Source organism: Alexandromys fortis, unplaced genomic scaffold, assembly GCF_014885135.2.
Source record: "Alexandromys fortis isolate MF-2015 unplaced genomic scaffold, M_Fortis_MF-2015_v1.1 scaffold_105, whole genome shotgun sequence".
Taxonomy (NCBI): domain Eukaryota; kingdom Metazoa; phylum Chordata; class Mammalia; order Rodentia; family Cricetidae; genus Alexandromys; species Alexandromys fortis.
The window spans coordinates 5,430,097-5,450,758 of NW_026068011.1; the positions used below are offsets into that span (position 1 = coordinate 5,430,097).

At 37.0% G+C, this 20,662-nt stretch overlaps 1 pseudogene; it reads left to right on the top strand.

Annotated features, from left to right (window-relative positions):
- The first annotated feature begins 2,237 nt into the window (after positions 1-2,237).
- Positions 2,238-2,356, top strand: LOC126513569 (uncharacterized; annotated as a pseudogene).
- Positions 2,357-20,662: the final 18,306 nt, after the last annotated feature.

A 20,662-nucleotide genomic window follows, 5' to 3' on the forward strand; every position in this document is an offset into this window, starting at 1 on the left:
AGAACATAGGTTGGTGGAGTAGACAGAACAGAATACTGGGAGAAAGAAAGCATAATTGGTCAGACACTATGGAGCCAACCTCTAGGTCAGACATGCTGAATCTATCCCAGTAAGCCACCACTTTGTGGTGCTACACAGATTATTAGAAATGGGTTAAGCAAGATGTGAGAATTAGCCAATAAAAGGCTGAAACTAATGGGCCAGGCAGTGTTTAAAAGAATACAATTTGTATGTTGTTATTTCTGGGGCTAAGCAGGCCTGCTCACCTCCTCACTACAATGTTGGACACAAGTATCTCTAAACTAGAGTGGTCATACTTACATGAAAATAATCTTTTGAAAAGCACAAGTTATGGTATGCAGGATGGTTCAAAACATTAAAAACACAGGCTGTACTGTGAAATCACAACAACCTGATTTCGATTCCTGGATCTCATGGTAGAAAGAGAGAAACTATTCCTGTCAGTTGTCTTCTGATGGCAGATACCTGTGCCTGTCTACACAGACAGAAACACATAGCACAAACACTCACAATGATAAAGTGAAAAAATACACTTAAACCAAATAAAAATAGCTAAACATCATTGTAACCCTATATAGTTGATTCTTCCAGACACTACACATCTCATGCAGGACATATAACCATTTATCTTAACCAACAGGGCCCTTCTTTACTTCCTTATCTGTCTACTTTTGCTATTCAGTTCTTTACAGTTGCATTTTATTTGCCCATTCAAACAGAGTTATGTTCAACTCCATTATTGAATCTGCCAATTCCAAACCCCCTTTGTCATTCCTTGCTTGCTTTAAGAATTCATATTTCAGGAGTGGCTGATGACTCAGCAATTCAGAACTCGTCATGGTTTTACAGAGTATCTGAACTTCTTGCCCTCCACCCATGTAAGAAAATTCTCAACTGCCTGTAACTCTATCTCCAGGACATCCAGTGCCTCTGATCTCCCCAGACACTTGGACTTGCATTCACATTCATATACATACCCACATATGTGTACAAGTAACAAAAAATAAAATATTTCTAGCAGCTTTCAGACTTATTTTGGTAAACTGACCACAAAGATTTTCAAGACATCTCCAAGCTATTGTAAAGATAATCACCTTTGCTTTGTTTCTTCCTCCTGTGCTGCAATTATGACAAAATTAAGAACAGGTTGTTTCTAATCTTCCTCATAATCTTATTTCCAATATAAACAAAGAATGCCATTATAAATAGTTTGTGAATATATTTTTTTTCATGATATCTAAATGTTTTATCTTTTATTATTGGCTACTTTTGTCCCTTGGCCTATAAACTCAAGGCCAAGAACTCTGGCTCCAAGATCTTTGAATGTATAACAGGCTAACAGCATGTTTGGTGTTTGAAAGCATCTAATTAGTATTTGCTAAATGAGTCAAAACACGAATGAATGAATTAATAAACAACCGAGAAAGTAAATTATCTTAGTGACCTTGTAGAAATCAAATGGCTTTGAAGTAAAGCAAGTTACATGAGTAACACACACACAATTTGGCTTTCACTATTGCTTCACCACAAAATTTGATTTAATGTCAAGTGAGAAAAGAAGCTACCGAGTTTGTTTCATTGACTAAGCAGTTTGTGGGCCAAAAGGAATCAGATATGACCATTTTGAAGAGTATTTATCTTGCAGAGAGCATGAGGGCGGTGGACAGAGGCTATGAAATCAGTCTTTTCAAGAATGCAGAAGGGTTTAGTAAGTGGCAATTTCATAGCTGGCTGTGTTTTCCTATTTGTCATTGTCTTCAGAGAAGTGGCCAAGCCACAGCTCTATCTAAGTAAGAAATTAAATATAATTTAGTGAACTAAAAATGCTTATTATCCACATTGCTTACAGATATGTATATCTATCTATCTATCTATCTATCTATCTATCTATCTATCTATCTATCTATCTGTATATATCTCTCTCTATATATCTATATATACATATAGCTACAATATCAGGTCAATTACATTCAAACCATAAATTAACACATTATTATTGGTTGTTCCATAAGACAAAACATGCATTATGTTACATATTCAGCAGTAATGATATGACTGCATGCACCATATTTTAGGTAGTCACTTTATTAACAAAAATATAGAAAAAGAAGACTAATATAAGTAAACTTTAAAAATAATAGTCACACTATGAAAATAAAATAAGAGAACAGAAAAAGACTGGTAAAAAGTAGAAGCCTTTTCAAACAGGTCCTCCTGTCTACAGCCATACCACCCTGAATGTGTCCGATCTCGTCTGATCTCAGAAGCTAAGCAGGGTCCGGCCTGGTTAGGACTTGGATGGGAGACTGCCTGCGAATACTGAATGCTGTAGGCTGGTAAAAAGAAGAAAAACATATAAATAATCAAACTGGCCTTCCTTGTATGTTTCTTCTTAATTTTAACTTTTTTAAAATTTGACTTTAATGTTTTTACAAAATACATTATCAAATCCACCCCACCCTCCAATCCCTTTCTTTTAATTCCTCCATTATCCCCTCACATTTTTCCCTCCCAACTTCATGTGTTAATTTTTTTCAAACCACTTATAGCTGCCTATATGTGGATGAGTTTAGGACCATCTACAAGAAAATGGATAGTCTCTTAGAAGCCTCATTGCTGAGAAACCTGAATCTCCTTCTCCCATCAACCATCCATTGCTAATAGCCTCTCAAGGTTGGAGTTTCCTCATCATGGTAGGATTTCCTCATTCATGCTTAAACTTTGTCTGGCTTAATCTTGTGTAGTCTTGTGTATAGAGGCCCAAGGGACTTGAGGTCATTTTTGCAACCCTCTCATCTCCTAAAGAAACTATTTTACTGTCGTCATCCAATACTTCTGGCTCTTAGAATCTTTCTGATCCCTCTTCTCAATCCCTAAGCTTTAGAAAGTGAGGATGTGGTATAAAAATCCCATTTAGGGCTGAACACTCCTCTGCCTCTTATATTTTGCATGTTCATTATTGTTGGGCTTTTTATGAATAGTCCCACATGTACAAAAGAAGGTTCTCTAATGAAAGTTGAAAAATTCATTAATCTAAGTACATAAACATATGTACTTAGGGGGAAGTTTAATACCATCCTCACTTAGCAAACTGTAGTAGTTTCTTTCCTAGGACCTATGATCTACCTAGCCCAAGTTGTTGACCCAGTTAATGGTGCTAGACATGAGTTTCATCTTGTGGAGCTATAATAGTCACTTTTAAAAGCCATTATTTCTTGTAACTTTGTTTTGAGACACAGTCTCTCTATGTAGCTTTGACTTTCTTGTACTTGCTGTGTAGACCTGGCTAGTCTTTAACCCACAGAGATCTACGTGACTCTGACTTCCAAGTTCTTGGACTAAATGCCTGTAATATCACACCTGTCTTCAACAATTGTTCATAACTAGGATATGTAAGAACTACACTCTACTAAATACTAATTACTTTGGCTTATGTCTTCTTTTTCTCTTAATTAAGAGCTTTTGAGCTTTTGTGATGGAGATGAAGTTCCAGGAAACAATGTATTCCTCTTTCTTGTGCTTCTTAATACTATTTTGTAAAAAAGGGATAGTGTGTTTCTTGGCATGCTTCCGTACCCTTTTCTCAGGAAGAAGGAAGAATGCCTAGTGCATCTTCAGTAAGGCACATCACAAAATGGGATGTCTATTTACAGAAATACTAGTGCATTTTCCCCCTTCAGTTTTTTTTTCTACTTCCTATCAAGATGGGCCCTTGACATTCTGACCTAGTAAGAATGTGTTTGTTTAATAGCTGCAGGCATTATCATTACTAAGGAAAGAGATGCTCCGGTAAGGAAATAAAAGTGGCTAAATTCTCTGAGCAAGGAGACCTGGTTAGAAGACGTGTACCTATAGGTGCAAAAGTAGCTGCATAGTGCACATCACTGGGGAGATTTGAGTTTCTGCTCAATTTCATCATACAATTGTGATAACAGTCTTAAATGAGGAGACTGTCCTTCACTGTGTCAAATCAGCAAATAGAATTTTAGACATCATTTAGAGTTTGGGACATAGTGTTATCTCCTAGAGGATAAGGTGCCTTCAAAACAAGTGAGTTTATATACTCTATGGATTTTCCCCCAAGGTTAATGTGATAACTGAAATCTCATGATTGGATTTGATTTTATTTAAATGAAGGAATATGCCTTTTCTTAGTACTTTCTATTCTTGTGGAGGAAAACTGATCCCAAAGAATAAATTTCCTAACTCCAACCATACATTAGACATAGACATTTTAATATAGTTTTATTACTTAATTCATAACTTCATAATACTTTTCTTGTTAAAACATTCCTATCAAATATTTGAGCATAGAAAGACTGAGTTTTAATTTACTGCTTAGAAGGAACAAGGTGCATTGGCCATTGAAGTCTATCTAAAAAAGAGCCATAAGGACTGAAAAATTGCCTGCTTTGTAGATACTAGAGAAAATTGATTTCTTACTTGCTAAGGCGAAGTACATTGTTTTGCGAAAACACCCATCACTTCAGCAGCAAATTGGTAGCAAATGCTATACTTGGGCTGTGCTCAATGTAGCATCCATCAGCAGCACTAGAAGGCAAAGATTTTGGGAATTCCTAAATCCTTGCTGATTTAGCTCTTCACTTTGATCACCTATTTCTCCTCTTCTTCACTTGTGAATCTGGGACTCGTGACTCGTCAATTCTTTGTCTTAGAAATAAATGTGTGTTTTAAGTGAGAAATATCCCATACAGGATTATGATTTAAAACCATGTTTCCACATTGGTGGTGCTGTTTGGATGTTTGGAAAGACTGGAGACCCTGAGGACATGAGCCTTTCTGGAGAAAGTATTTCACTGGAGACAAACTTTGAGGGTTTACTAGCACAGCCTCATTTCCTGTTCTCTGTCTCTCTGCTTCCTGTGTGTGGATGAAAATATGATTAATTAACTCCCTGACATGTATTATGTTTGCCAACATTTTTTGGTCATAATGGAGTCTGTCCCTCTGCAATTGTAAACTAAAAAGAACCATTCTTTCCTCCAAGATGCTCTAAGTCATGGCATGTTATCACAGCAGAATAAATCCACTGCAACTGGGAATGGATATTCTCTGTTTTAACTCACCTGTGTCCTCATACCTACCTCCTTACATTCATTGGATTTCATGTTATTAGCTGATATTTTTGTCCATCCTATTCTCAAAATTTGAGTATAACAAGTTGTTTTTTGTTTGTTTTTGAACTGCCTAAGAATTTACTGTGATCTACAACAATCATTTGGCATGTATGATCCTTAAAATGATATCTTAATACCACACCATCATAATCTGAGGATAACAATTTAAATAGAAGCAGAGATCCATTTTTATTTCTTTCAATGCCTCAGTCCGGAAGGCACTCTTTGAGAATATCCTTGGCAATATCCATCACCTACTGTACAGTAACACCCTGGGAATTTCTGTGATGAGGTATATGAGCTTTTCTTTCACTTCCTATCTCTCATGGACAAATATTTCTACAAAAGACACTGCAACCATGTCCATGGATAGTATGTTTTATTACTTTACTATAATAGGTTTATGTACATATTTTTAACCATTCTCAGTTTTCCAGCTCATCTAGATAAGCTACATACATTAACACTACTATAGTCCATAGGCAAACAGTGGGTCAGAACACTTCTAGTTTATACACAGAAGTGTTATAGATATTGGGGTGATTTAGTTAAACAGAAAAAAATAAAGTATACCTAACATAATTGAAAGTGATAATTATTACTTAATACTGTTATTATTAGATGTCATTCTTCAGTCAGAGGTTGTGTCATACAACATATATCTGTAATCCCTTACTTTTGGGGAGTTGGAGCAGGTGGAAACCAGCCTGGATGACATAGATAAATCATTTTTGTCACAAACCAATTATTTAATAGAAGCTATAAAAGTACAACTGATAAGATAATTCAGAAGAATATTTAGGACATCTCAAAATATTTAAAATAGGAGGACACTTTACAAACAGCTGTATAGGAAATAAAATTCCTCAACTATATGTAGAAATGGAACATTACAGGGGAGTTTATAAAATACAAAGATAAGTATAAAAGGACTGTGTATTTTAAAATCAAAAACTAAATAATAACCAATTATTTAGTTTTAAAATTTATAGTTCCTGGTTGTGAAGACCACAATATTATACACATCTTCCAAGCTTGCAGCAACTATGGGAAAAAAAAGATGTGTCAGATATGATCATGGAGCTAGTTATGCATGCCTAGTTTATCACTACTACTTTTAGGTCTGAACTGCTGGAGTCAGCCGACAAATTCTATGGTGTAAAGTTCAGAAATAAGGTCATTGACAATGAGGTGATCACAACAGAGATGGCCAAAAATTTTGTAGAAGACATAGATAGATATTATAGAGAGATTTTCTCTCTCTCTCTCTCTCTCTCTCTCTCTCTCTCTCTCTCTCTCTTTCTATCAGCTATTTTATTCAAGGAAACACAATACTTAATACATGTAACTGAAATAATGTGAATTATTATTACATCCCACTTAATTGGCTGAGTGCTTAGTATATATCAGAGATAAACGTAAATGATTTGATGACATTATTGTCTTTAATTCTCATATTGACCTTATGACATAAATCATTTTACATATAAGAACCTGAGGTGCCAAGGACTTAATTATGTTTTCAGAGTCAGTGAAAAACACACCTCCTCTGACACAATGAACAGAAAAAAATAAAAACTAATTAGGCTATATACTTTTTTCTCCAGCTTTGAGCTTAAGTATTACATGTAAACACCTAGGTTTCTAGTACTGAAGTATATAGACACCAGTTTATAACTTTGCGACTTTCTAGCTACTGGAATGAGGGATGTAATTCACCTCACAGACCAGTATATATATATATGACAGTATAATCTGAAGCACAGGAACTCCTCACGCAGTCACAGACAATCATGAAGAAGATAACAGAATTTAATAAGATAGTCTGCCTTAGACTTCCCCTTGAGATCACAGATGGGGATATACAATATATGAGGGTTAGTCTTCACTTCTCAACATGTGTCCTAATTCTTCCTAGCAAAGTGTACTGGCTTCCTTTCCTCCTTTCATTTGCTGAAGGGTGTCACTCTTAATTTGGTGAGCCACTCATCAGGGGAAATAGTCAATGCATTATGAATAAGACTTTATTTTCTTTATCGACTTCTAATTAGGTACAGAAACACTGCAGCTGACTGGACCCCTATTGTCAACAACAAAAATCTTGTTATGAAGTTAGCATATTGAGAATATTTATGATCCCAATTCTGCTGGGGAAATATGGAGGAAGTACTCACCACTGACAAACTTGCAAATTTGCCTCTGAGGATAATAAACTGATTGCCCTATCATGGATTGCCTGAATCACAGAAGTGTGTAACTTGTAATACTGTTCAGTATCCTGGTGATATTTCATGAAAACAATTTCTTTCAAAGCAGCAATGTGTTCAGGTAATTTTAAATGACTTTCGTGTTTCTGTAAGGCATTGAAAATTCAAAGTTAAGGTTCCAGTCAGCCAAGCATTTACATTTTATACTGTATAGGTTTTCATAGTGTCTGTTGACAGGCTTTCAGCTCATAAATATATAAGTGCCAGGACACAGACCAGGGACACCTGGACTGTTGCTCTATGAAACATTGGTCTGAGGTGAGAACACATTCAGAAGCAAAGCAGTTAGTGAAAATTTTCAAAACAAACTTCTTCCTAATTTCTTCTCTCATGAGGGAGAAGTTAGAAAGATATCATGCATACACAGTGGCTATTAACATCTTCACAATCTAGTTGCAAGGACATGGGGATAGGCAGACATGAGATGTATGAAATTGTATACAAACGTGTTTATATTCTCAATAATATAAAGTCCTTCAATACCAGTCTTCATAGTCTAGCTTTTCCTTGGCAATGTTTTATATTTTAAATTATTAGAGTATCTGATGTGAAACCCAGCATATTAGCTACACTAAGACTTCCTGCTACTTCCTTCAAAAATGCAAACTATTCAGGTTCTGCCTATTACGATAATGCTGCTATGAACACAGTTGAGCAAAAGTCCTTATGGTATGAGTTTGTTTTGTTTGAATATATGCCTAAGAGTGGTATTGCTGGGTCTTGAGGTAGATTGATTCCAAACTTTCTGAGAAACTGCCATACTGATTTCCAAAGTGGCTGTACAAGTTTCACACCACAGGAATGGAGGAATGTTCCCTACTCCACATCCTCTCCAACATGATCTATCATTGGTGTTTTAGATCTTAGCCATTGTGACTGGTATAAGATGGCATCACAGTGTCATTTTGATTTAATCACAGTGCTATCCCTCTAGTTCCTGTCTTTTTTTTTTACTACCTAGTACTTAACTCCCCCCTTTGACCTTTTTCTCCAGTCCTAGAAAGAATCACATGAGACAGAAAACTAGCTCTTTCTGCAGGCAGATAAGCACTTTGTAATGACCTCATCTAATACCACAAAGAGATATTGATATTAACCACAAATTGGATTTCTCATTTTTAGTTTTCTGTCTCTAATATAGGGGTGTGTCCTTATTAGTCTATCAATATATACAAAATTCAAATATTTACTGTGGATCATGTCTTTGTAGCCTTGTTCTTAGTTTACTATTGCAGAAAATCATATATATATATATATATATATATATGTGTGTGTGTGTGTGTATATATATATATATCTGTGTGTGTAAATGTAAATAGATATGTGTGTGTAAATGTAAATACACACACACAAAGCAGACACTTAAAGGAAATCACACACTAGTTCAGAATTGAGTACAATAGAGAGTTATTTATTTAGGGGGAGACTCACAGATAACAGTCCTCTGCCTGAATGAGGAAAGAGCAACCAAATCCTACAGCTGGAGGAGAGGTCATATGCATGTTTTACATTGGCATTTATAGTATAAGAGGCCATGCCCAAGTGGGTGGGTAACTTAAATATTACTGGCGGGAATTCTTATAGCACCTCCCCATTTTGCTTGAATAAAAAAATTCTAAGGCTAACACAATATTATATAAAATAAGAATTAATACCAGGTATAAAAATTAGAATTAAAGCAGGGCAGTGGTGGCGCACACCTTTAATCCCAGCACTCGGGAGGCAGAGGCAGGCGGATCTTTGTGAGTTCGAGACCAGCCTGGTCTACAAGAGCTAGTTCCAGGAGAGGCTCCAAAACCAAAACCACACAGAAACCCTGTCTCAAAAAAAACAAAAAAAAATTAGAATTAAAACCAGCACAAACAATGTCAAGCAAGAAACATGTGATAAATGCTTCAGTAATTATCCTATACTAAGGAGTTTAAGTCTTGTAGTAAAATAACTTGGCCAAGTCATGAGAGGAAAGTAACTACAACTATCTAGTCCTCAACCCCATTGAAGACCCTAAAGGGAAATAATATTACTTGAGTAAGCAGGAAGAGCAATGAAGCAACTTCCAAAATGTGCAACAAATGACAGAGACTACTAGCTACCTGGGCAATGACCCAAAGTCTCATTTTAAATGTTGGAGAAACCAACTTTGGTTAAGGCCTAAAGTAACTGATAGACCATATTCAGATGCAGAAAATATTTCAAAGCTGCCTAACCCTGTCTTGGCAAGACCTGACAGTCTGTTTTTCTTGTGTACTGCTTGTCCTGTCCAGACATCTTGCATTTTGTCAGTGGTTGATGGATGGGCAGTTCCTTGCCCAAAGTCCAGTTTTGTGAAAAAGAAAAGAAGCTCCAAGTGGAGTGTCTTTGGTGCTCAACATTCTCTCAGAAATAGATCAGTGCTGCCAGGAGCAATTGTGTCTCACATCAATAGAACCCTAAATTATTTAAATGTCATATTCTACTGGTCTTGAAGTGGTTGAAGATTACTTATACTATGTAGAATACAATCTCTATTATCTAAAGAACCTAATTATGATGGAGGAAGGTCATTGGTTAAATAAAGAAACTGCCTTGGCCCTGATAGGACAGAAAATTAGGTAGGCAGAGTAAACAGAACAGAATGCTGGGAGGAAGAGGAAGTGAGGTAAGATGCCTCAGACAGACACCATTTCCTCTCCTCTCTGGGGCAGATGCAATGAAGCTCCGACCAAGGATGGACGTAGGCTAGAATCATCCTGGTAAGCACACCTCGTGGTGCTACACACATTAATAGAAATGGGCCAAGCAGTATTTATATGAATACAGTTTGTGTGTTGTTATTTTGGGTAAAGCTAGCTGGGAGCTGGGAGCTGGGCAGCAGGAACGCAGCCTGCAGCTCCTACAACAGAATGGCACACAACATGGGGCAGGAATTTCTCAGGTCTGCTCTGCTTGCTAGAGGCAAGCAAGCACTCTCATCTAAGAGAGGCTTCCTGACTCAGCTTTAGCTAAAAAACTGTGAAGCTCTCTTAAGAGATCCTGCCACGAAACACTTAAAAAGTGTTGATGAAAAGCTGAGTGCATGCTTTTCAGTTTTCAGCCATAGCAGGAAAAAAGTTGTGCTATTTTAAAATGCTGGCTTTCTGCGCCATCCTGCTAGGGCAAACTCTGACTCTTTCAGGCAGACAGTCCGGTCCAGCTGAGTGTGGTCTATGAGCAGAATGCTGCAGCTTGCTTGCTGGCAGGGACCCTGAAACGCCATAGAGCTGTGGCAATAAAATTGGCTACAGCTGGTACTTCTGCCATGAGGCTGGAAAGCTAAGGAATGGGCTGGATCTAGCCAGCAAAGCCACAGCTTTAATCCTATCCATATTTATCAATAATTTAAAGGCTCGTGTGGTCAGAAAGAGATACAGTAAAGAGAGATTCAAAAACAAAGAAAACCTTTAAATAATTTACAGTGTGCTAAAATATATGCAGACAAAAAGTTAAAGTTCTTAAAGTAAAGAAAGAGAGTAGTTAGGTGTGGTGGTATACACCTTTCATCTCAACACTTGGGAGGCAGAGGTAAATTGACCTCTGTGACTTCAAGGGGTAGAGGTAGATTGACCTCTGTGACTACTGAACTTGCCTAAAGGTGAGATGATTCTCTGGGGTTCCTGATTCATGAATGAGTCTGTGAGACATTCTGCAGGACACAGCAGATAGTGACTGAACTCTCTTTGAAATTTCCTGCTTCATTGAAAAAGTCTGCTGGATACTATGGGCCTGTAGGCTGAAGATGTATGCCCAACTGTACAGAGGAACTTTGGGTGAGTGTCCAGGTAGCGAAATATCTCTGTCATTTCTAGAGTTTGGAAGTTGCTTATTTCTTATTTGCTTAGGTAATGTTGTATCCTTCTGGAGTCTTTGATGGAGATGAAGAATAGATAGATAGTTATAGTTGTTTTCCTTTGTTATGATAAAAGATAAAATAGATATAAATATTGTAACTGTAGTTTTTGCTTGTTAACTGTTTTGTTTTATGTAGTTTTGCTATGTTAAAGTTAAAGCCTTTCTTTTTTGTTTAAGTAGAAAAAGGGGAAATGATGTAGGTTGGTCTCTATCTGTTGTTTCATTGGCTAATAAAGAAATTGCCTTGGCCCTTGATAGGACAGAAAATTAGGTAGGCGGAGTAAACAGAACAGAATTCTGGAAGGAAGAGGAAGTGAGGTAAGATGCCTCAGACAGACGCCATTTCCTCTCCTCTCTGGGGCAGATGCGATGAAGCTCCGACCCAGGATGGACGTAGGCTAGAATCATCCTTGTAAGCACACCTCGTGGTGCTACACACATTAATAGAAATGGGCCAAGCAGTGTTTAAATGAATACAGTTTGTGTGTTATTATTTTGGGGCATAAGCTAGCCAGGTGGCCAGGAGCTGGGTGGCAGGAACACAGCCTGCAGCTCCTTCTACAATAAAGGATTTAATTAATATCCATTGCCTCATTTGAACAATAGAGAGAATTTTGCTTGGTAAAGTGAATGGATCTTGAAGATCTATAGAGACATAACAGAGTAAATAATGCCAAATAACCAGAATTTTAGCAGATGGGCTAGAGAGATGGCTCAGAAGTTAAGAGTACTTTCTGTTCTTTAATATACCTGAGTTTACTTTACAGCTCCTATATTAGATGGCTCACAACTACCTATACCTCTAGCTCCAGAGTATTGTACACTCCCTTCTGGCTTCCAGAACTACTGCATTCAAGTAACACACACACACACACACACACACACACACAAATTAAGAAAAAAAAATCTTTAAAAAGGTATTTTAGAAAGATCTTTTTAAAGCAAAGAAAGGCTAAAAATACTTCTAAAGAAATGAATCAAACTTCCAAATGTGACCAAAAAATTATAAACATACAGATTTCATCCAAACAGATGTACTGAGACAAATTCCTACCTAGAGACAACTGCTGAAAATGATGAAAAAATACCCTAAAAGTAGTCAGCAAGACATGATTCCATACCTATCTCTACATTTGAACAACTCAAGTGACAGCTGCCTTCTCATTAGACACTATGTGGTCCAGACAGAGGTGACATACCATTTGTCAAGTGCTAAAAGAAAAGAATTGTCAACACAGCATATCCTTTCAGCAAATGTTCTGCAGAAGCCAAGGTGAAATAAAGTCCTGCTCACATACAGAAAAAAAAAAAAAAGAATTCTTCACCAGCAAAATGTCTTCAGAAAACTGAATGAAATTCCTAAGCTATGAAGAAGGTGATGAGTGAATAAAGCCAGATGATGAGGATTGAGTCAGGAGCAATAGATAGGCATAATACACACTTTTCCTTTTCATTTTTCAAATAATTACTGGTGTTAAGAACAATAACAGTCATAGTTACTTCCTGTTTTATGATAATATACCGTGAAAAAAAGTAACTTAGGTGGAAGGGTTTACTTTGATTTACAGTTCCAGAAAGATACAGTCCATCATAATGAGATAGGCAAGGCTATAGCCAGGGAAGACACCAGGGGAAAAACAGGAATCTGGCTTGTAATATTGTATCCAAAAACTGGAAGCAGAGAATGGAAGGGAAATGGAAGTAGCATATTATAACCTCAAAGCCTTTCATCCTCTAGGTCTTAAAGGTGCATTTGTCCCAAATGGCATCACCAGTTAGGGAAAAATAATTCAAACTTGAGCCTATTGGGGCCATTTCACATTCAAACTACAGCAATAATCAAAAATACTTGATTCAGCTGTGAAGTTGTGGCACACACCTTAAATTCTAGCACTCAGGGAGGCAGAGACAGGAGGTTCTCTGAGAGCTCAAGGCCAGTCTGTTCTACAGGGCAAATTCCAGGACAGGCTCCACAGCTACAGAAAAACCCTGTCTCAAGAAACAAAAACAAAACAACAACAATAAAAAAAAAAAAAACACCTGATTCAATTTCTCTGTGGACAGAGGTAATTTTTAGGGATGGTATGAAAAAGAATCTAAATGTTCTGAGGGTGATGAAAATTCCACCTTAAGTGGTCAATAGTATAATATGTTGGGTCTTAAAATTCATTAATTTGTCATTTTTTCTGTAGACATTCCCTTTTCATTCAAAGTTTCTTTAACTTTGTGCTGTTTTTTTTACCTTGATACAAACATAAATGTATCTGAAAAAAAATCTTAAAATTAAGAAAATGCTTCTAATTAGAGAGACTTACACAAGACTTTAGGGCATTTTCTTGATTAATAGTAGATGTAAGAGGGCCTCACTATGATAGGAAAGTTCCACCCCAGACATATCATCTCCAAAAGTATGAATAGCAGACTGACTAAGCCCTGAAGTATAATCTAGCAAGCAGTACTTCTCCATTGCCTCTGCTTTAGTTCTTGCCTTCAGGTTCTTGAATTCCTGCCCTGACCATCATCCTTAGTGATGGACTACAACTGTCAACTGAAATAAACTCTTTCTTCCCCAGGTGACTTTTTGACATATTGTTTTATCACAGCAATAGAAGCCCTAACTAAGAAAAACTTCATATTTGCCAACATGTCCCAAAGGTTATTTATTGGCCCTAAAATATATTTATTTACTTGTTTATATTCATTCATTCATTCATTCATTCATTTATGCAATACTGGGGATAGAACCCACTGAGCTGTATCTGCACTGCCTCTGAAATGGATGATTTTTGCAGCTCTTCTAGAAAACTACCATCAACTTGATTGCTACTCAATCCCCCCCACACACTTAATCTTTTTGCTTTTTAGTCAGGAATGTAAATGTAGACTTTTTTAATGGTTGATTTAGAATTCTAAGAAATTAAGCATTCTGATAAGGTTTAAAAATAAGCCCATTTACATTGTTGATCTGAATCTTCTGTTACCATCTGATGACTATGATAGTCAGAGATTTGAAAACAAAAGAATTAAAAACAAAACCTGTGTCCTTCAAGATACATTTGACTCACTTTCTTCCCCTTCTAGATTGATTCAATTCTAAGTCTCCTATTGAGTGTAATAATAAATAATTTTACTATTAGGAAAAGGGGTTCAAATGATTTCAATCCTTAAATTAAAATCCCTTAAGAATGAAACTGTCTCTCTTTATTTGAAATCATACAATGGAATAAATCCAATTCCTGTGAAATTAATTGAAAACAGTTATGAAAGGCTTAACTGAAAACTGTGTATTCACTACTTTTTTTTCAAAAACAGAAAAATATATGTGGCTTAATAATATGCACCAGGGTCTAGAAAGTTGGCTCAGTAGTAAAGAATACAGGCTGCCCTGGAAAATGATCTTAATTTGGTAGTCAGAATCTGAATGCTGCTCATAACCTTCTGTTCACCCAGTTCTCAGGGATCTGATATCCGTGGGCACTTCATACATATGGTACATATTGTATTTATCTGTCCTGTCCCTTTAAGAGATAAGCCATGCACATTCCCTCCCTTGTCCACCCCAATAGGCATCTTCTGCTTTGCTCCATTCTCTCCCTACTTCTCCCCTTCCCTTTCTATCTCCTCTCTCTCTCTCTCTCTCTCTCTCTCTCTCTCTCTCTCTCTCTCTCTCTCTCTCTTTCTCTTTGCCTCTCTTCTCTTTCCCCCTTTCTGCTTCCCTTCCATAACCCACTAACCCACTAAGTAAACATGCAACCTCACTCTTCAGGGCGTGCCTATTCATCTGTCTCTTCCCTGCCCAGGACCAGCCGCCTTCAGAAACGCAGCAAACAGTGGGTCACAAGAGCAGCTAGTCTCAGGCCAGAATGGTGTAGTTCCCTGAGTAGCTGCAGCAGGCCACAAGCAGAGACAGACATATAGGCATGCCACGAGACCATGTTGCAGATCTCTGAAGGTGGCTAATCCCAGACAGGGAGCCACACAACAGACAAGTGACACATGGATAGACACATCATGTAGAGTGAGGTTGGATATTTATTTAATGGGTTATGGAAGAGAATGGGAGAAGGGATAAGAGCAGAGTAGAGAGACAAACAGAGAGAGAGGGGGGGAGAATTTGGGAGAGACAAAAGCTGCTTCTTCGAGAGAGAGACAGAAAAATGAACTCAGTCTGGAAGCTGAAGATCAACTTGTCTCTGCAGATGGGGTAGGAATGGGTATGGCTTATCTCTTAAAGGGACAGGACAGATCATTACACATATACCTTCATGCATAAAATAAAATGAATAAGAATTAATATACACTGATATGGAGGCCCCAAAAATGTGAGTCTATTTCCACCTTTTCTCCCGGTCAGAGAGGTGGTACTTATTTCTGTTCCTTCAAGGCTATTGCCTGTTTCTATCTCAGAGGTCACCCCTAGAATTAGGTCACAGAGTGCTGTTCTCTCAAGGTTATTTTCAACAGGTACCTTGTATTTCAGATATAGAGAAGTAGATCTGTTTCTACCTCAAACAAAAGTCAAGAATCCACCTAAGTTTCTACTCCCTTAGCGAGATAACTATGGATACCACCCAGGGAGTGGCTTGCCTATAGAATGTTTTGGCCTAGTGTATGAACTTGTCTTGTTCTAGCAACAGAATGTTTAACTAAGAATGTTGTCTGCAGCTTTCAATTGATAGGTTCATTTTCTTTTATCATTTTAATGCAGCCTTTTTAAAAATCTTACTCCTACTTTTTGGGGTCAGATGTATTTTAAGCAAATGGAAATTATATGCTGGCAATTTCAGTATTCACTAGAACTCCATCCAGGTACCATTCTAAGTTTCTGTTCTATTATTTTCACTTGTGTCTTCGTACTCTTTTATAACTTTTCTCATCCTCATGCCCTTACACTAGTAAGTGATATCTTCTCTGAAGCTGATTTCTTAAAAACTGAAATTTGTCTTAAATGGTTTGGTTTGTAGATATTTACTTTTCTGAAAAAAGAAATACTAGTAAACACAATATGGTCCATTTTATTTCATGAGGGGACTGAGGCTCTTGTTATGGGAGTACATCTGGCTTTTCTTATTAAAACAGTTTTGGAGGACATATTGGTAAATCAGAGAGCAATACCTTGACATACAACCGATTATGTTACTTAAAAATTTTGTGTTGAAATTAAAATGTCCCAAAGGCAGTACTGGCCAATAATAAAACAGAATTATCTATGGGGAAAATTAAATCTAATATCACCTACAGATAAAGTAACCAAAGTTCAAATCCTTAAGACAGAAAATTGATTAGATTGGATTGGATTAGAAATTGGATAAGAAAGTATGTGATTGTTGGAGTTGTGATTTGGGAAGGTCATTTGTCAATCTGTTGTTTCATTGGTTAATCAATAATGAGAACTGCTTCGTCTAATAGGTCAGAAAATTAGGTAGGTGGAGTAGACAGAACAGAATGATGGGAAGAAGGGAAGAGGCAATCATCATGCCTCTCCTCTCTGGGTCAGACACAATGAAGCTCTGGCCCAAGATGGACGCAGATCAGACATGCTGAATCTTTCTCATTAAGACACCACCTCGTGGTACTACATAGATTACTAAATATGGGTTAAGCAAGATGTGAGAATTAGCCAAGAAGGGGATAGATATAATGGGCCAGGCAGTGTTTAAAAGAATACAGTTTCCATGTAATTATTTTGGGTAAAGCTAGCCATGCAGGAGCTGGGCAGTAGGCAATGGCCCGCAGCTCCTACTACAGAGTTGTGTTAATAAATCAGACAATGGATTGATTCATGACAAAAATTGTGTGGCTGTAATTACATCTTTGGTGGCATGCCCAAACAAGCCTTAAATTTGGCTTAATTTGAGAGGTGTAAAGTCATACAGTGATGCCACTTACCAGACACCAGCTGTCTGATTGACTTTTACAAAATAGAATTCTCTGTACATTATATTACCCAATTATAGAGAACTTTCCTAATCAGTCCTTAATAAAAAGACAGAAATGGCTGATTCAAAATATCCCCAAAATTACTAAAGACTTCAATGTACTGAAATTCTCAAATAGCAAAGCCTATATACTTGCTGTTTTTGTTGCTTTTCTTCCAAAATGAAGATCATTAAAAAAAAAGAATGCATTTACTTTTTACTGAAAATGACCAAAACCAGACCCAAACAAAAGAAGCTATTACAAGAGCCCAGTTAATTACAGGCCATAAAGAAAAAACTCTCATCTTTCACTTAAAGTGACATCTTATTCAATTAGTTTGCCCAAATGATGATTGTACATACCCATAACTGGTTTTAAAATTTCCTAATTTTGAAGAAGTACATATCAATTATATTGAATATATTTGAGCTTGCAGCCTGTTTTCTCAGGTAGTTTCTTCCCACCTGAAATACACAGTAGAATTATGTAATATTTATTATGATGCTTTTCTAAAATTTTGTGTTTTATTTTAATTGTGATAAGTTTGTATTAATTTTTAACAAAAAATCGAATAATTTTAAAAATACAGATGACTCTGCTAGTTACTTATGAGATTAAAATATTTTACCAAGTTGATAATATTTCTACTAATTTTATCCCATGAGTATGTCCAAATTTCACAAAGCATTCACAGACCTTTCACCAATGTGCCGATGAAGAACTGGAAATAGTGCTAAACCAAGTGAACCTTCCCTGCACATGACAACATCCTTCTTCCCAGATTACCATTCAGAATTTTGCTGCTAAATAATACTTTTCATATTTCTGTTTTATCAAATGAAATTAATTTCCAATGTTTCTGAGACTTTCCTGATTGTTGTTTCCTGTTGAGGTATTGTTCTTTCCCATGTTTTATAGTCTTATGTATATATTGTATGTATATAAATGTGCTTTTGTCTTTATTAATTTTTTTTCGAGGCAGGGTTTCTCTGTAGCTTTGGAGCCTGTCCTGGCACTAGCTCTTGTAGACCACACTGGCCTTGAAATCACAGAGACCCGCCTGCCTCTGCCTCTCGAGTGCTGGGATGAAAGGCGTGTGCCACCACCACCCGGCTTGTCTTTATTAAATTTTATTATTTTAAGTTTATGTGTACCTTTTGATACAGTTTGTGTGTGTACATGTGAAGGCCAGAAGTTGGTCTGGGGTTACAAATCCAGGTCAACTTCTCTGTAGCTGGAGTTACAGGTGGTTGTGTGGTATAAGAGGGTTGCTAGTTAGTTCCTGGCTACTCAGCCCCAAGATAATCACTCAGAAACCGTATTATTTGCAATACTGTTTGGCCAATAGCTTAAGCATATTTCTGGCTAACTCATATCTTAAGTTAACCCTTCTCTATTAATCTGTGTATCACCACAAGGCTGTGGCTTACCGGGTAAAGCTCCAGCATCTGTCTCCAGTCAGGCTACATGGCTTCTCTCTGAAGCCTCCCTTCTCCCAGCATTAAGTTTAGTCTTTCCCGACTAGCTCTTGTCTACCCTATAACAGGCCTAAGACAGTGCTTGTTTTATTAAACTTTCATTAAACAATGGTATTCACAGTATACAGAGGGGAATCCCAAATCAGTTGTGAATGGATCTACTTGAGTTCTGGGAACCCAATTCAGTTTCTCTGGAAGAACAACAAATGCTCTTAATTGATATGCCTCTTCTCCAAATCCTTTATTTTCCATGATATCATTAGTGGACATTTGGATTGCTTAGAAGGGGAATTGTTTGGATTTAGGTCAGGACCATATTTTTCATTGTTATCAAAAATGCATATTTTGATTATTACCTTCCTGGTTATCATTTGTTGTGAATGTCATCCACAACCATTCATGATTCCTTTAATGAGGTATTAGCAACTCTGATGGATATCCAGTGCCATAGAATGGCAGTGTTAATATGTGTTAATTGTCTTCTTAGTGGACATGGAGTAATGGTTATACCATGTTTGTTGGTCATGTATCAGGTTTCCTGTGTGAAATGACCTTTCTAACTTTAAGCATAGTCTTTCATTGGATTGTCTTTCTATATTCTTTTTGGACCGATTGATAAATGACTATAAAGAGCCCTTGACTCCTTTGTTAGGGACATGAGTGAAAGTTCATGAAAATAATTACACTTTATATGTAGCTTTCTGCAAGTCAGATTAGTTTATTATAGTGTTAAATATGTGTCAAATGAATGTTGCAAGTACACAGCCATATTATCATGGGTTGGAACATTTTGTGCCTCTTTATTGCCCTTCTATGTATATGGCTTAACATCACAGTATTTAAGTATTCATTTCCTCCCTTCAAACTTATCTGCAATAACATGGTAGCTTGTTTCTTATGTTTACAACAATCATAAACATAATTGCCATTGTCTGTGATATAAATCATAGTCCTGCCATTTTTCCATACAGAAATGCCATTGACATAACACCACTTATCAGACACATTTTCATATCACTTACTACACCTCAGGGCCACCTTTGTTATCTCTTTTTAAGTGAACTTACAACTGACTTATTTTATCTACTTTTTTCAATTTATGCAGATCTATCCGAGAGACCTGAGAATGAGGTTCTTAAAGAATGGTGCAGACTACAGACTAATGCTTGAGACAACTTTGTTTTAGTTTCAATGTACTTTTATACCCAAATGTAACAAAGAAAACAATGATCCAAGGAAGATTGTTTAAGTCAAAATCAACATGATCAGAAAAATATGTAAATGAAAACCAGTAAGCACATAACAATAATTAACAGTGAAACCCTTTTCAAGAACTTTCTCAGAACAGACCAATTTAAATAGAATTGTCTAGATGATTCTAGAGTACATTTAGGAAAGCCCTAAAGAAAGGCAGAAGGCCATATCCAGATTCAGGGTACACTGCAGACAGCATTCAATATATCCTTTCACCATATTTGGTTCTATATTTTCAACATCCAGGAAAAATATACATGCCTTATAAATTGAATACAAATATGTTGCAGGAGGTCTTTCTGCTCCTCCAGCCAATATCTGCTGAGATACCAAGATATTGGGGCATGGTCTCTCCCTTTAAAAAAAAGTGGCCACATCCCTCCTCGCTCTTTTTTGCTTCCGGCTCCATTTCTGGCTAGACTGTTGAAATAGGAGTGGCAGGGCTGAGTCCCCGGCACCCGGCCGCCCGCATGGCTAGCTTATGCCTGAAATAATTACACGGAAACTGTATTCTTTCAAACACTGCCTGGCCCGGCTAGTTCCAGCTTCTTATTGGCTATCTCTTACATATTGTTCTAACCCATTTCTAATATTCTGTGTAGCCCACGAGCTGGCTTACCAGGGAGGATCTTAACCTGCGTCTGTCTGGAGCGGGAGAACCATGGTGACTCTCCACTAAGCTTCTTTCTCCCAGAATTCTCCTCTGTCTACTCCGCCT